Below are 15,765 nucleotides of genomic sequence, written 5' to 3'. Positions count from 1 at the left end.
TGGATCCCCATTAAATCTCTCAGGAGCGGCTAATGGTATGACAGGAGATAGCGAATGGATCACTTGTGTGGTTGATTTATTGGTAGCTTCTAATACAGGATTCATCGCCTCCCTCTCCAAACTACTAGATAGTCTTAGTCTTTGCACTAATTCTGCAGTTTCCTTCCTAGAATTGACTACTTCTTGTCTAAGGCTACAATTCTCTTCTCTGACTGCAACCAACTCCTTCTATATTGCGTCTAAGACCGTTCCTAAGGTTTGCATATCGATTCCCTCCGCCATGTCTGTTCAGGTGCTAAAGCAACTTGGGCACTTCACTCTGTCAGACTTCAATACTATCAAGCTTATAGCTTACCAATACTCGCACGGGAACAGAGATGCTTGGTCCCAAATCCCTCTCAGCAATGCCTGCAGGTCTTTAGATAGAACCTCCAGAGATTACCTCGGGGGAAGGGGGAATTGGATAAAATAATAAACAAAGAAGAGACTGGTCCTGAGCTGGCTCTTTCAGTCGGCTAACTTGCTGACGTCTTTTCTCTTCTATGGAACCTAAGGAAGTAATACACCATTACAACCTATCCTTCTCTTCCCTAATCTACCATACTAAATCTCTAATCTTACCTACCCACACTCTTCAGGACTCTAGCTGCTCTTCTGTCTTTTCTTCTATGTTTTTCTTTTTATCTCGCTCCGTTAGTTGTTACTACATGGAAAGAAAATAGATTTAATGTTTCCCTGTCTGTCTGCCTTGTTTCTTGTTTTATTGTGATGTATGTTTATATGCGCACTTACTTCACTAACTAGACGAATTCTTTTTAAAATGTCTTCTCTGGTACTTTCTCCTTTATCATCTGCTTTCTTGTTAAGTGTCTTCAACTCCTGAACTCTTTTTATTATCTCTTTTTAGGATTCTGAAGTTGTATCACATCTCTAGCAGTCTCCGGTGAGTATTTACATATTTACATTGAGTTTCTTAGCATTTCTTTATCTTCTCTTTTAACCTTAAAATTCTCTCTTCCTTTTTAGGCTCAAAACTGACAAACCAATGGTTATTCTCCTATTTGGGTAAGTATAACTCTATGTCTTTTACAGCATTGTAAATTGTTCACTTAGCTTTCAATCTTCGTTTTAACTTCTTGACTGCTCGATAATCGGCGCTCCTCTCAGGAACCCTCGACGCTGCTTTGGTGTAATTCCCTGTGGAAACTCGAACTCGCGCTTGACTTATGCGCCGAGTATTTCCTCACGAAATCTCTCCAATATTCTCAGGATACCCAACAGAGTCGGGTTATAACTTTTGTGACTAGATTTAACCTTAAAACTTGGAACTCTATCTTTGGCTTCTTCGTTGGTTGAAATCTCCGGTGAAGTGCGCGTTTCCGGTCGCGCTCGTGCTGCACCTTGATTTCTCTACAGCTGCGGCGAAGAGACTAGACCGCCAACCTGTCTTTTGGAAATGGCGGCCATCTTAGTCCTCCTACGCCGAACCCGCTCAGTCCAAGTGCCATTACATTGAGAATCTTGGCACAACCAGGGTACGTCAGTGCCACAATTTATTAGACCCTGTGCAGGGGTCCTGACAGAAGTCTTGTATCCCTGAGACTTCAGGCAGGAGGCAAGCTCAGTTCAAGCCCTTGGAGATTCTTCTTCAAGATTGCAAAAGTACACACAACATTCCTTTTCTTCTTTCCTTGGCAATAAATTAACCACTGCAGGCCAACCCCAACAGCACAGCACAGGGACAGTCTTCTCCTTCAGCTTCCTTGGTTCTTCTCCTTGGCAAAGGGTTGTCTTGATTCCCAGAAGTGATCTAAAGTTCTGGGGTCTGGTTCCCCCTTTTTATACACCTAAATCCTTTGTCTCTAAAGGCAGAGAGTGTCTGTACCTCGTCCAAACCAGTTCTGTGCAGTCCTGGAGCACATTGTTTACAGGGCTCCTTGTTTCCTTTGTCGGGGTAGGTCTGGGTCCTAAGACACACTACAGGAGGTGGAGCCAGCATTGTGGAAGGCAGGCACAGCCCTATTCAGGCCCAGGTGCTACTCCTCCCACCACTCCTCATGCAGATTGGTCTGTTCAGCCTTGTGCTGACTCACCCTGTCTCCTGGAGCCCCCCAGCCCCTGTCACTCACAAACCAGACATGGAATACACAACCTAGCAGAGGTAGGCTTGGATGGTTAGGCAAGAAAATGCCTACTTTCACAAAGTGGTATTGTCAAACACAGAATGTTTAAACCAACTTTACTAAAAGATGTATTTTATCATTCTGAGTCCAGGCATACTAAACCTGAATTACTACCTAGTTCCCTGAGTCAGTTAGGATTATAAGATGTTTTAATCAAACTGCCCATTCTGGCCTATGGGAACAGGTAGCCTTGCATGAGTGAAAAACTAAATTGGCTGTAATTCACTATTAAGACATGCTACACACGCCAGGGCATGTCCTACCTTTTACATATAATGCACCCTGCCCTTGGTCCTACCTTAGGGGTGGCTAATATGTAGAAAAGGGAAGGTTTAGAGACTGGCAAGTGGGTGCACTTTCCAAGTCGACATGGCAGCCCCAGGCTGCACAAAGGCTCTGCAATGGCAGGCCTGAGTCACATTTTACAAGCTGCTTCTGTGGGTGGCACAACCAGTGCTGCAAGCCCACCAGCAGCATTTGATTTACAGGCCCTGGGCGCACATGGTGCACTGTATTAGGGTCTGACAAGTAAATCAAATGAACCAATCAAGGAGTCACTAATCCAATACAAAACTTTACAATAGGGGAGCACTTGCACTGTATGTATTGCGACTTATATAGCGCACGTATCACCCGAAGGCATCAAGGCGCTTGCTTAGGGAACCCGTCCTGGTATTCCCCTGTGAGATACCCCGGCAGGGTATCCACAAGGTGAAAGCCAGGCATCCCGCCGCGAGGGGCCGTAGTGGAGATTAAGCAAGCTATTGCCCAGAGTCGCAGAGTGTGACCCCGTGAGTCGAGTAGGCACCAGAGCGAGAATTGTCGAGTCCGTGGAATTTTTGAGCCCGAGACCCGCCGAGGCGAGGAATCGAACCCTGGTCCACAGCCAATCTCAGCTTCCGGGTCTGCCGCCTCTAACCACTGAGCCACGCTTCTCCACTGAATAGCAGTGGCACAGTGCCCAAAGCATCTAGACCAGCAAAACATATAGCAAAAACAAAGGAGGCAACAGCAAAAAATGGAAGGGAGACCCACACCAATGGTACCAGGTCTAACATCCAGTATGACAAGTAATTCCTAGATAAGACACACCAGCGTCTGTACCAGGCTCCAAACAAACCCACTCACGTCATTGAACATAGTCAGAAACCCACTGTGATGCACATTGGAATGGCTCTGGCACTGCAATTGTAGATGGCTATTCCCCTCTAGTGGCGACAGTAATGGAACCAATGGTGTGACAACTAACTCTAGGTTGAGCGACTTTCCGAGTGGTGATAAGATTGAAAAGGAAGGAAGGCAGTCTTGCCTCTCATCCTGAGCGGATACTTCTGGCTCTGATTTCTCAGAGTTCTCACTGTCCAGCACTCCCTTGAAGAGCTTATCTATCATGGCAGAGTTATTCAGTGCTTCTTCCTGATCAGTTTCCGGATGGTTATCTGGCTGGTCATATTCATTTTCTGAGCCTTCAGAGAAATGCTGGATATGGCATTATCCTCTTCATAACTGGAGGATGGGATTGGTTCAGGTTGTGAGGCTAAGGTGAGTTTGCGAGGTGAGTTGGTGCGCTTCTTGGCACCGAAGTGATCATCTCCGAGGATGTCCGGAGTGAAAGAATCTAGGTTAGATAAAGTTTGGTCATCCGTACCTTGCAGGCATAAAGCATTTTTCGCGGTCTCTTGGCCTTTCTGGGCATGGACTTGCAAGCTCTCAGCACTAGACGATGCCACCATTTCCAGCAGATTATTCAGTTGTAGGTTCTGCTGCTCATTCATTGCCTTTATCCACAGATTCTTCTGATCGAATGGTCTACAAAGCAACACTACCTCTGCTTCCCGCTCCGTTCGCAGGCGGATGGCCCTGGTTGGCTAGCTGCGGCCTGCGGTGGATTTAATACTTTCATACAAATGGCCCTGGTACCTTCAGTTTTGATCAGGTTGTGAAAAAGGGGGTCGCATTGGTTCTTCCACTGGACTCATCCAATTCTCAAACTGGTCAACAGGTGATTTCACTGCCACTTGGTTATTTAGAACACATACCCCCATCCTTGTGCCAGCTGTAAAACAAGAGAAGCTATTGCTCCATTTCTGAATTTGAGATTTCACACTACATTCTGCTGCCAGTAGAGTGAACGAGGGTCCAGGTTTTGGCGACTCAAGAGAGCCCATGGACCGAAGTGGGTTTATTATCTCTTGTTCCTCTGCCTTCTCTTCTTTTCGATTCTTTTTGCCTTCATTATCTGGTTCAGGACCTGGTCTTTTTTGCGCCTTTCTTTTGGCCATCTTTTCAGTGGCTCAGCTGCTGCATGGGTTCACTTTCTTGCCCTTAAGACTCGTCACCTCTGCGCCGTCTCAGCACTTATTGTACTTATTGCACTGTTTGACGAAATTGTGGCATGATGCATGTTAGCATCCAAGCTAAGGGTGAGGGAGTTCTTGTTATGTTAATATTTTTGTTTCCTGTCAAATTTGGCCAGAGCAGCACCAGAAAATGTCTGGGAGTAGTAGTCGGAATGGGGAGACGGCACATTGAAAGGCCTGGGGCGATTTCATAACATATATGCCTAACACATACAATGTCCTGAACTGGAAAATCAGAGGCATGGCGACTCCAGTATGGTGACACAGGATATATGCATACCTTAAGCTTAAGCATATTAATATTGCTTGCCTCCAGGATACACACCTCACTACCACAGAGCCAGACAAGGTATCCAGGCACTGCAGCAGACAATAATTCAGCACTGGATATTACGTCTGCTCTCAACAGGCCCTGATTTGGATTGCTTCAAGGGTGCCTTATGTGCTGAGCAGGACTATACACTATCGTCGGCCCTGCACTTGAACCCTCTGGACCTGACCATCTGGGGAGGGTATTTCAATTGTGTGCCCAACACTGACATGGATCGCTCAATTCTTCACCCCCCCCCCCCCCCCCCCCCACAGGGACACATGGTCTCCAAGCGACCAGGCACTTAAAGCAGTGCAGTTACAAGTATCTGGTGGATGGGTCACCCAGAGGAGGTGGAATACTCATACTATATTCCAGGCTATCAGGTTAAACACTAGAATGTACTCTATCCACTGTAATGCCGAACTCTGGTCTCGGGTGCTTGGCTCTGAATACCTAGGCTGGATATTGTCAGACCATTGCCCCCTCAAAGTTGCATTCTGGTGGGGAGAGCAAACAGAGGTCCTTCTTGACATGACGTACACACCTGCTCCATTATTTTGAGGAAAACAAGGGATCTGTTGACTCCAAAGGTGTTGAGTGGGACGCAATGAAAGCCGTCATGCGAGGTCACTGTGTTAAGACCTCATAGGGGGAGCGATGCTCCCTACTCCGTAGTGTCTTAGATTTGGAAGCACACCTGCGGGCGACCGAAATAGAGGTGGTGATGGTGGGCGAGCACTGTGAAAGGCTGATGGAGCTTCAGAAACAATGTATGGAAGAGCTGTGCCTGCTGGACAACACTGACTATAAGTCCCCTTTGGTTCACCAGCATGCGGATGGTGATAAACTAGGTCACACTCTGGTATGGCTACTGTGGTTGGCAGTACCCTGGACAGGAGTGCTTCATAATCGAGCAAGAGACACCGTCAACACTCAGGCGGACATAAACTAGGCGTTTGCCCAATGCTATGAGGTACTTTACTCCCCTCCTCTAGAACCTCCATTGAACTAGGTATGAAATGATATTCAGGAGGCCACCCTTCCATGGCTGATCCCCCCCCTGCAATTTCAGGAACTGGAACACCCCTTACAAATCAAGGAAATACAAGCAGTGATACGTCAGATGCCCAGAATAAAGTTCTGGGAACTAAACAGCCGCGGCCAGTAGTGGGAGTACCGGCCGGGTGGTGATGTGGGGAGGGGGAGGGGCAGGGTGGGGGGTAGTAATGTATGGATTATGGACTTTAAAAGGTAAGTAAACATAAAAAAAATAAAAGAATTTCGTTGCACACACTGCATCGCATTTAGTGATGCAGTGTGTGCAACGGAATTTGTTTTATTTATTTTTATGTTTACTTACCTTTTAAAGTCCGTAATCCATACATTACTAACCCCCACCCTGCCCCTCCCCCTCCCCACGTCACCGCCCGGCCGGTACTCCCACTCCCGGCCGTGGCTGGAACTAAAAAGTTCCCTGTACACTATTATGCAATGTTTAGGGCCACCTTTACCCCCAAGCTACTGGTGGTTTACCAGGAGGCACACCAACGGGGCATGTTACCTGATTCCCTCCGGGGGCCCTCATAGTGGTGGTGTCCAAACCAGATATAGATCCTTTAGAGGTGAGTTCTTACAGACGATTGTTGATGATTAACATTGACTACAAGATTTTAAATAAGCTGCTTGCTAATCGGTTGCTTCCATTACTATGGACACTGGTCCACCCAGACTACTCTGGATTTATCCCCAACAGGGCAACTTACTATAATACATGTCGTCTGTGTCACATTATGGGTATGGTCGAGGCGGGTGAGGACCTTCCAGTAGGCGGTCTCCCTAGGCTTTGAAAAAGCTTTCGACACTCTAGGGTGGTCGTATTTGCTACTAGTCTGACTTGGAGGGCCGGTGATAGGACTGCTGTTTCTGGGATCAGTCAGATTGCTCTACACGGACTGAGAGCCAGGGTGAGACCTGGACGTCAGTTTAAGATTGGTAGAGGCACATGCCAGAGCTGTTCCTTATCACCCATAATTTTTGCTTTGAACATGGAGCCCCTGCCTGCACTACTGCGAGTGGGGGGCCTGACTGGGGCTTAGCAGTGGGTCCCTCTATGCAGATGATGTGTTGGTCTACCTATGTGACCATGAGTGAGTGTTGCCAGCACTTTTCGACCTGTTAGGCTTTTTCGGGATAAACTGGAGGAAGTCTTGTGTTTTTCCCCAACTCAGGGTTGAGGGCGCACACATGGGGAAGCCAATGGACAGCTGCCTACCCTCGCACTTTCAGACATTTAAATACTTGGGTATCAATGTATACCATGCTGATAAGTGCCTCTTAGATGGTATCCCCGAGAGAACTCTGACATTACTATGTCAGTTTCTGGACTTCTGGACGCGTTTGCCCTGTCATCTATGGGCTGGGCTTCCATAGCCAAGTTATTGGTGCTCCCAAGTCTTTTATATTTCTTTGCAGCAGGACCAGTGTTCCCAACTAAAATGATTTTTAGAGACACGCGAGTGTCTATGTCAGACTTGGTGTCTATTCAGACACTTCAGGGCCCAGTGATGGAGGGTGGGCTAGGAAGGCAAGACCGCCAACTCTTTTTTGCTGCGGCACAAATACAGTGGCCCATGCGATGGCTGGTGGGTAATACAATGGGAGAGAGTAGGGCCATCCAGGAGAAGCTGGGCATAATAGGACTCCTGCACTGGCTGCTAACACGGGGGGCCCATCCATGGACCTGGAAAGATTGGTGTTTTACCCTAAGCTCTGTTAGAATAGGTACATGGAAGCCAGACATAGGCTGACACCCTACACCCCGCAAATGCCACTCTAGATCATGCCTGGGTTGACAGCCCTGCTAGGGGAACATGATTAGATACAGTGGCAGGAGGTGGGAGTGACCTGCATAGGCGAGCTCTTTAATAATGGAGCCCTGCACTCCTTTCAGGAGCTGCAGGATTATTTATGGGTTGAGAGCTGGGTTGTTTTTTGCCTACAATGCGCTCACCCTGGAGATTAGAAGCACTTGGGCGGTAGGACAGGAGGAGCCAACCCTCCATCACAGACTTCAGTGCATCCTAGGAAATGGCTTGGGTAGAAAAGTAGTCACAATGCTATACACAGCTTTCCAGGCTGCAGACGCAGATCATGCCACGCACACGAAGATCCACAGGAAGAAGTGCCTATGGACTGTGCCAACAGTCAAGCAATGGGGGATGGCGACAGAGCAGGTGAAACATGTCTACCGCAATGTTTGCTTCAAGTTTACACAATTCAACTACTTCTATCACCCGTACCTCACACCGTACTGACTCTATAAGATGTTGCCAGGCGTGGCAGCACTTTGCCCGCGCTGTCATCAACCCAATGTGACTTTTCTAAAATGATATGGGGGTGCCCGACACTAGCAGTGGTGTTGGTGCAGCATATATTGACAGTGGTAGATGCACAGTTGCCACTTGACCTGCCTGTTGGGAATCACCAAACAGATGAAACGTACCAAACATTACCTGAAAATAGTAATGTCCCGGAAGGCTTCTCAGCCTCCCCTGATTGAATGCTGGCTGCAGGTAGTACACAAATGAACAGTGGCTGAGGCAGATACCTTGTCCTAGGATCTGCAGCTTAGGTGGGGAGGGGGAGCTGCTACGCTCTGGAATGCATATGTACTAAAACTGCTGGATAAATTGAATGCCCCTGCATAGTTATTGAGTGGGTGTGATGTGGGGTGATTGAAAACGGTCCTGGATGCAAATCCCATTGGAAGCCCTAAGAGAGGAGCTTGCATCCATTGCCCACATAGGGGATATTATGTGGTTGGCCAGAATGTGGGCCTTGCTTGTCATAGTCCTACCTTATATTCTTACATGCTGTTATTGTGTCTCCGCTATTGTCTTTGATGTCCTGGTTCGTTGCTTCTGATTTTTTTTGTTGTTGTTACAATTGTATATTGGTTTTTCTCCTCCTTTCTTTATACTTGGCATCACCCTGGAGATTGTAAGGGCATTATGTAATCAATTTGCTTTGAGGTGGGCGGAAAAAGATCGACAGTGTTGAATGGCATCTCTACCGTGTTTCCTGACATTGCATCATAATATTATGTACACTTGGGTGCCGGGATATTTGTTGACACATGACTTTGACCTATTGTTGAAATATTACTGGATGCCAATCAAGAAAAAAAAGGCTGCTGAGCTAGGACCCAAAATCCACAGCTACCCACTTTGCAAAAATGGGTCTGTTTTGAGTGGAAAAATGTGATGCATCCATGTTGTGTTTTGGGCCATTTCCTGTCGTGGACACTAGGCCTACCCACACAAGTGAGGTACCATTTCGATCAGAAGACATGTGAAAGCATAAAATAGTAGAGTATTTCTTATTAACAATTAGATTTTGCTGCATTTGTGCCTTTCAAATGTAAGCCAGTGTGTAAGAAAGAAGACATTTTGAAAAATGCCCATTAAATCATATGCTTGAATGGGTAACCACAAATTCAGAAGTGTACAACTAACCACTACCCCTAAACTCCATATCTTGTGCCAATTTCAGAAATAGATAGGTTATCTTGATACCTATTTTTCACTCTATATATTTCACCAAATGAATTTGTTTATAGTCAATCACAATAAAAAACCATTGTACGGTGCAGCTCAGTGTTGGCTCAGGGAACCTCAAGTTTTTAGAGAAAGTACAAACCCTATAAATCCCTGCAACCAAAAGGGTTTCACGAACGTAATGATACATTACTTTTGTATATTGGCCATTTTGACAAAAAGTTACAGATGAAAACCTTGTCACAAATGGCTGTTTTTTCTCACTCATTTTCAATATTTCTTTTTTTCAACAGTTAGTTTATTTGGGAAAACCTTGAGGGGTCTACACATATGACCCCGTGCTGAATTTGTAATTGTGTCTACCTTTCAGAAATATATAGCTTTCCTGGGTCACCAATGAGTTTCACACTGGTTTCCACAACAAACTGGAAGAAGGTTGAAAGCACAAAAAATAGGAAAAATGGGTTACCTCTGAAAAATGCCAAAACAGTTGTAAAAAATGAGCTTTTTTTGATTCAGCTCTGCATGTTCCTGAAAACTTGGAAGATAGTGACTTTAGCACAGCAAACCGTTTGGTGATGCCATTTTTAGTATAAAACCAGACACTTTTATCCAAAACACTTTTCTCCTATTTATCCCCCAAAACTCAAAATGTAGCTATTTTTTGGCTATTTTCTCGGTCCCCTCCAGGGGAATCCACAAACCAAGGGTACCTTTAGAATCCCAAGGATATTGGGGAAAAAGGGACACTAATTTGGCATGGATACCTTACGAGGACAAAAATTATGGAGGCCAAGCACAAACTACCCCAAATAGTCAAAAAAGGGCTCAGGGGGTAGAATGCAGCACTACAAAACAAAGACATATTGTGTTAAAACCCCCCCCATAATAAATAGGAATTACATGGGAGTATTTCTCCCAGCAGGTTTTATGGCCATGTAGCAGGAGCAGATAAGGCATGAAACACGTTGACCCTATTTTAAGATCTTGAGTTCCATTGTTTCCCTGTTAGGTTCTTCTTCCTGTTTTTAAACTTGGCATGGGATTTTGTCCTGAAGAATAAAGATAGGCAGTTATTAACCCATAGCCAATTTTAACTTCACCTCCCAATTTACCTCTTTCTCTTCTGAGTCAACCATAAGGCAGCACTCAACCGTTTAATTTTTTGAGCGGTTTGAGTAAAAGATGTCCGGTGAAGAGCCCTCTCATATGGGCTCACCAGGCATTGCAACTCCCGCCCAGCGATGAGCACGGCCCGATGATGAAGCATGGCACTTCGGTGGGGGAGGACTTCTGCATCCTGAAAAGGATCACTTTAATGTCAGACCTATAGCACCACCACCAATTTAAGTATGCCACAACAGTTTATTAACGTTCAAGTGTTCTTAAATGTTTGTCGAAGAGCATATTGAAGATCTGGCTCCTGAGTCTTAGCGCTCCCTGCCCTCGTCTTCACCTGAGTGAAGACACCCACAAAGGACTCAGCCTAAAGGATGCTCCAGTGCCTAGTACTTTGCTCTTCTGCTTGCTGCACACCTGGGCTCACAAGCACCTCTAAGGGGTGTGTGATCCACAAGGTTTAGTATTAAAATCAAAATCAACCATCCTTAGCCGGACTTATCCCAGGACCCAAAAACTGTAAATTCCCTCAATGGCCCCTGCCTGTTTTATTCTGTGCTCCCAAGGTTGTGCCTTGGAATCTGTCTCATTTTGGCTGCATTAGAAAGAGAAAGTCAAGTCTACTGGGCTTGGATTTCTTTCCAGTCTCTATTTTCTGCGCGTGCTTTCACTGAAAGTATTTAAGGAATGTTGTCAAACACCTCTGGCTGAGCCACACTGATTCTATTTCACATTGTCTTACTGTGCTATACATATTTGACAACGCTGCTGATTTAAGAAGTGAGAAACTGCTTCTTCTGCAAAGCTACGAGCTGCAGGTTTCTCTGAGTCATCCTACTGCTTAGGAAAAGCTGCAGATCGAATCTGTTGAGAGGTGAAACACAGTACCCTGAGCAGAAAGGCTTGCCAGCAAGTCTGAAGGCAGGGTAGTAGTCAGAAACGTGGAGGTTGTTTTCCTGACTGGCTTCCCTCTACTGCACAGGTATGTTGACTGAGCGATGCACAGAGGTTGTGAGCAGAAACACTGCCACAGTGCATAAAAGGTCTAGTTTATGTCAAGCCATTCCTTTCTCATGTACATACAGCAAATTAATTCAGTCACTGCTAATTTTCTCTAAAACACCTGAGGTCTGTAACGACATGCAGGTGTGTAGCTAGCGCTGTTGCCACCTGGAGCAATCCCAGTGTTTTCCACCCAACGAGGGCCAGTGGAGGTAAGAAGGAGGGGGTGGTGGGGACAGACGACGATGAGCGGGGGGGGGAAGGTGTGGGGGGGGTTGACAGATGACACGAGGAAGAGACAACTTGCCTTATGCTTGCTGTCGCCCCTAAAATGGTGCTGCCCGGGGCTGAACAGACCCACCCCTCCCCAAAACCTCCCCCGCTCCCCTCTCCCCCCATGCTACGCCGCTGACGACATGGTACCTGAATCCAACAGAAGATATTATAGTTGAAAGATCCAGCTCTATAGGGTGTATGTAGAGAACATCTTTTTGGAGCAAATTTAACTACAGGGTATTCGACAGTGGTATAGCGGGAGGGAATACAATGCCTCAAGAGATAGTGGGAGATTTCGATGTGGGAAGTCAACTGAGTAGCCTGAAATATGAAATACTTCCCACTTAGAACCATGTGCAGAATAGCACTGAGTGAACAAGTGACAAGTGATGCAAGTGGGCCTTGCACTAATTCGGTAGGGAGTGCCGTTCTTTTTTTTCTCCCTTTGGTTGCTCAACTCTTCTTTTTGTCTTTATTCCGTCTGTCCATTTATACTTCCTTCCCTTCGTCCTGTCAACCACCAGCCTTCCTCGCTTACTTTTCTCCACCATCTCCCCATCCTTTCTTCCCCGTATCCAATCTGCTCTCCATTTTTCTCATCCATTTTTCTCTTCATCATCCATCTTTTTCTCCATCTTTTTCTCCATTTACTCATATGTCTTATCCCCTTTCATACAACCTTACTTCTCTTCATCTACCCCCTCATCTCTGCATCCATCACCCACTCATCCAATTTTTCTCCATCCATCCATCTTTTCACCCCTCTACCTCCCTCTGTGCTCTCTTGTTCCATTTCATCCCTAACCCCAAAGCCCTTCTCTTCCCACTCATGGGCTGCTATTTTGAGACCTTCATCTCCATTTGAGTCAAAGAAGCTGTTTCAACATCACTTTGGGTGTCTTTAAAAACAGAACAGCCGAGTTACACCTCTAGCTCAAGCTGCTAAATTGGGGAGGGGGGACATGACAGCCAAGTGTATATATAAGTATATCTTTATTTGTATGATTAATTAAAACCATTACAAAATATTTCATTAAAAGAGAATGTAAGCAGGCAAACATTTAAAAAGTATTCGTACATGTTAAAAACATACAAATTTAAAATGTTAATGTCGGGAACTGTGGGTCAGGCATGCATGTCCTAACATTCGCTTTGTTAAAAACGTGGCTCGGCTTTTAAGGTGCAGAAGGTGATTTGATAAAATGCTAATCTAAACGGTACCTCGCAAGTCTCTGGAGAAGGGGCGTGTGTAGGTGATCCAGTGATCCATATGACGTTATATGGCTCCCTGGAAAAGCAATATTCAATAAAGTACTGAACTGTCTACTTTCTCCCAGTCGCTGACGCAGGGTTCACTGATGCGTTTGAGCACCAGGTAAAGCATAGGGTATATAAGGTGCTGTTTAGACTACTTTCATGCCAGCCACAGCACAGTTCATGGGCCTCAATGGGTGGTCTAGTCCACATGGGGTACATTCAACCTGATTCAGGTGGGCCGGGAGTGGGAAGATTGTTCAGTGTGCTCTCAAACACCTACATAAATTTTAAAAATCACCCTGCCAGGATGGGGTGTTCTGTTGAATTACAGGCAATCATTGCAGGTCTGCAGGAGCGAATGACCAGAGCCAGGAATTATGGTTTTAAAAGGGTTTGTCTTTCTTTCAGTAGGGCCGAACAAATGCAGGTGATATGCACAATTGTTTCCTTACAAAAAAGCATAGCCTACAAAGAATGTTTAGCCTTTCTCTTTTTTTAGGTCTCGCCTATGCAGCACTTGCGCTATCTCTTTTGACATGCTGGATTCAGGATATGGGCAAAAAGCTCCGCCCACTTTCCACCCATCTTTTTAATTGGCTCCTGTCCCTACTCCTTTGTAAATGGTGGCTTTTAATCGGTCAATAGGCTTAGTAGTCCCTACTTAGTGCCGCCTTGTCTCTTCTTGTAACCTCCCATCAGGACACCCCCTTTTACATGTGCTGTTACTCCATAGGTTTTAATTACAGCATCAAGGCACTATTTTCTTAAAATGCTTCATGAAGGACACACACTTGGTCCTAAGCTAGGCTGGCAGTGGTTACTTCACTGACTAGAACATCGCACAATTATATGAAACCTTCTATAAATTTCCCTTCATCAGCTCCACACAGAGTACAACCTAATTTGAAATTAATGTAATCATTCTTTTGTCACATTTCCAAGCTACTAATTGTATATATGGACATAGCTATTTGAATGTACTCGTAGTACTGTCTTGCATGCAATGCATTATGGGTAGGCCGAGTTTACCATATTTTCTGCAGGGTAAAGTACCATATGTGACCAAAAGAGGTCCCCTTTTGGCCACATATGGTACTGAGCCCTGCAACATGGCTATGTTAAAAACATTTCCATTTATAATGCCAATAACTTCAACTTTGTAGACGAGCAGTGCTGGTGCCTTGCTCACTATGGACCTCTAGGAGCAGCTTGCGGTACTGCACCTAGACATGCAGTGCTGGTGCGTTGATCACTTGGGACCTCTAGGAGCAGCTTGCGTTATTGCATAAAATGCTGGTTCCTAGCTCACTACGCAAGCATTTGCAATGCACTAGGTCTCACATTACTGAAAGAATGAGCTATTGGCGTTGCATGATTATTTGCAACGCAATACTTCAAACTATCAGGAATGCGAGACCTATTGGATTGCAAATGCTTGTTTTTGCTTGTAGGCAGTCCAGGGTCGGTGAACCCCCAAGCCTGTTTCAAATAAGTTGTTGTTTGACCTGAGTTGACATGCATACGTTTGTGATCTGGGGCGACCCCAGTTTGGTGTAAGTTCCTAGAACCGTCCAGGTGTGTGAGCATGAAGCCGTTTTCTGTTTATGCGCTAGTCAAGATATCTGATGTGCCATTTTGTTGATTAACTTTTTGAAGTTTTCGGACAAAAAAAGAAAGGCAACCCTACTCAATAAGAACCAGGGTGTCAAACAATATTTAACAAATCAGTGGTTCTTATTAAGAATGCAACTGGATACAAGATGTAAGAACAAGCTCAATTGCAGGATACAATGTGACTGTTCAAGGGTGCAATAGGGAAAAGAAAAGAAGTAGTCATACGTTGTGTAAAAAATTATCTGTATTTTTTTTTAAAGCAAATGCATGACATGCAATTTGTCCCATGTGAACAACGGAACCAAGAACAAACAATAAAGGATATTACATTTATACAGACAGTTCAAAAGAAGAAGAAATGTTCAAGATTCCAAAACAGTGACAAAAGACCATATTGGTAAATTATCAAATGCAACCGAGCTCAATAAAGAAGTTGGATAATTGTTTTTTTTGTTAGTGTTGACGGCGTTTCAACCCCCTTTGAAATGCAGGGCTTTATCAGGACCAGACGATAGTGGGGACACCTGATGGAGTCAGAATAGAGGTACATAGAGTCCACACCACCAAAGTGCAAAAATGAAAGAGAAGTGTATTCACATAGAGCACCCTGGGCAGGAGCCCCAAGGAGATGGATTCACTTGGCAGGTAAATGCTTGAAATGATTACAGGCGCCACGATCAATGATAAGTTTGTGCCGGCAGCGATGAAGAGCACGTAAACCGTGCAGTCGGAAAACCATAAGATGGGATCAGGGAAGGCGAGCTGCTAAGATCCAGCCTCGCTGCTGCGTCAGTGTTGGCCCTATTGCATCCTTGAATAGACCCATTGTATCCTGCGATTGAACTTGTTCTTAGATCTTAACTTTTTTAAGTTGGCATGGAAAGTGGGTGTTGCCCATAGACCAGCCACGTGTAAGTTCTTTACCAATTGGTCCAGGTAGTCCTGGGCAGCAGAGCAGCTGGCTGTTTTGGAGATTTCAATTTAGAGTTGGTTTTACTAGTGTCTCAGTGCCTGAAGTGCGAAGCTTGCAACAGATTTCCAGAAAAGCAGCTTGTCTTTCTATCGCTTGACTGTACAGGCCAAAT

General features: G+C 45.3%; 1 protein-coding gene and 1 pseudogene across 1 annotated transcript in view; both read right to left on the bottom strand.

The window, feature by feature from the left end:
- The window catches only part of LOC144791182 (melanin-concentrating hormone receptor 1-like), a 200,654-nt gene that overhangs the window by 150,632 nt on the left and 34,257 nt on the right, over window positions 1-15,765 (bottom strand). The gene's annotated exons all lie outside the window — the stretch shown is intronic.
- LOC144792035 (uncharacterized) lies at window positions 3,261-4,465 on the bottom strand (annotated as a pseudogene).

The sequence above is a fragment of the Lissotriton helveticus genome, chromosome 11 (assembly GCF_964261635.1).
Source record: "Lissotriton helveticus chromosome 11, aLisHel1.1, whole genome shotgun sequence".
Lineage (NCBI taxonomy): Eukaryota > Metazoa > Chordata > Amphibia > Caudata > Salamandridae > Lissotriton > Lissotriton helveticus.
The sequence above is the reverse complement of the archived record's forward strand: the minus strand, read 5'-3'. Positions and strand labels throughout refer to the sequence as shown.